Source organism: Halyomorpha halys, unplaced genomic scaffold (genome assembly GCF_000696795.3).
Source record: "Halyomorpha halys isolate HHAL.00 unplaced genomic scaffold, Hhal_1.1 Scaffold1001.1, whole genome shotgun sequence".
NCBI lineage: Eukaryota > Metazoa > Arthropoda > Insecta > Hemiptera > Pentatomidae > Halyomorpha > Halyomorpha halys.
Genome location: NW_027104681.1, coordinates 190,857 through 193,462, shown reverse-complemented (window position 1 = coordinate 193,462; position 2,606 = coordinate 190,857).

Here is a 2,606-nt window from a genome sequence, read left to right as displayed (position 1 = left end):
AATTAATGATGAGAAGATAGTTAACCATGGATAATATATGGGGGGGGGGGGGGGGAGCGGTCAGAATGTAACAGAAATAAGTTTAAATAACTTATTTAATAATGCCAACTTTTCGGCCTTAATTATTTTTTTTTCTTACTTATTTAATTATCTATATATACATTTTATTTTCCAATTCTTTTTTCACAGGATGAATTAATAAAAATAAAGTTATTAATTCATCCTGTGCAATTATTTACTATATGTCATTCTGTTTATATTTTATTTTTTGTATTCATTGGTTGTTAACTTGTTCTTTGTTCTTAGCCCTGATGAAGGCTAGAAATTCTGGTCGAAACGTTGGCACTATTAAATAAGTTATTTCAACTAATTTGCATTATATTCTGACCACATCTCCCAACCATCTCCTCATAGACTTAATTATTTATTTGTTTATAATTATTAATTGAATTATGCTGTATACGTGTAATATGGATGAGATAAAAAAAAAACAACACACAAAGTCAATCAAAAGAAATATTTCTAAACTAAGAGGAAGATGATGATTATAACCTTCTTTATTATCTTTAGTATTCTTATAAAGCAAGGTAAGTTCTTAAAAAAGTTCGAACTTCTTATTAGATAAGCGTTGAGAGTTAAGCTTTGGCGCTCCACTAAACCATCGAATTCCTATCAAATACAATCCTTACAGTTTAAACCCCTTCGTAAAATCCTGAATGCTCCTTGCTTTGTCGTGAATAAAATCATCCATACAAATCCTTCCATGATGAAATTTCCTATAACCCCTATATATAAACCCATTATTTTATAACCTGGCTTCTTCTTCATCACCTGATAATCCTCCTAGGCGTCCGAAAAGAAGATGTCCTCGAGATCTCCTTTAGAGATGTTATTGGAGTTCTATTAATGGGTAGATTCTCCACATGTCTGTATCATGCTATATAACTAACATCAAATTTACTTATTGCATAATTTTTAATACAGTTATAAATATCAAAAAGTAAATTAAAAAAATATACCTAATTGTTAGCATTGGGGATATTGCGATCTTAGCAGAAAATATTATTTTGGACTCCCTGGGGATCATACTCCATCACTTGCATGGGAATTAGCTCGGAGATTATTCATTGTTTTATTTTAATTTGTGGACCTGTCGATTTGTGTGTTTTAACTTATTTATTCATTAAATTATTTTATTTTATTAGTACTATTATTTATTTATTTTTTAAAAACTTATTTATCCATTCAAGTGTTTCTTGTAACCGGCTTTTTTATTATATTTTCCTTTGAATCTATGTGTTAGTCTTGTTCTCGTAGAATTTATTTATTTGTTTGTTTCTTGGTAAACTGATCTACTGCTGTGACTATTATTAATGGTCTGATCTCACATTGCCGTCTAATAGTGAATTTGTTTAACGGGTCACTGGAGAGGATCTATAAGGGTGAATTCGGGAGAGTGAATTTGTTGATCGGGTGAATTAAAAATTGTGAAATGGTGAAATTGAAGGAACAGAAAGGCAAAGAAAAAAATGAATGAATTGAAATATTTGTATTTGGCGTATAGACTGAAATTGATTGTAAAAGGAAACTGTAGTGAAAAAAAACAACTGTTTTCTTTCTATTTTATTATACCATGTAATTATATGTAATTTATATATGTCCGATTACGGATTGATATGTATGCTGTGTATATAGCAACCTGATGTATTTAGGCAGCATAGATGAATAAAATATTTCTCTCCGTTTTGTTGAGGCAAATACTTGCACCCTGCAAATCGGAGACCATTATAACTCGAATTTAAAAGGATTGTAAGACAAAATAATTGGCATAAAGGGTTAGCCCATTGCTGAACATTTAATGGAAAAAGTTTAAATTAATGAATCGCTAAAGAATAAATATAGAAAAGTAAATATTTAGATATCTTAAAGAATGCAGTTCAAATATATTTTTTTTTGGTGTCAGGTACTTTTTCAATTTCATATTTCTCTCAACTCACAGCCATACAAGATTAAAACATTTTCAGAAAAGGAAAAATAATGTCCAAGAGTTTACTCTGCACAACTACAGGACTATTGTTCGACTGCTGACCGTGTCGAATCCGGGTGAGTTGAAGTATTCGACAGTGGGTCAACAGCATCGTGATGGAGCAAGGAATGATTTCTTTTTTAAAGGCGGTACCTTGATACGGCTATCTTGATAAAGATGTCTGAAGTCATTACAATCATATGTAACGCGAGCCTGTTCCAGTCAGTTTAGAGGACAAATCTATTGGCAGAATTTAAATAGTCGATCATAAGGAATTTATTTTTCTCTCCGAAAGTTCTGAAATCTAAAAAATCTCTAAGATGTTTTCTACTTTCTAAATTAATCATTTAGGCCTGGAATTTCACTTCTATACTTTATTTTATTTTCAGACCTGGTGTACCTTGCTGCTTTAGCCAGTCTACTTACCTTCAGTTTGAGAAATCATTTTCGAATTGGTTGCCATTTCTATTTATTTCCATCACCCATCTGGTTTAGAAAACCTTGATAAATTTATATGAGCTACTCTCCCTTTCACATGCTTTGCGCACCCCATGCGAAAATTTTAATAGGTACAAATTTT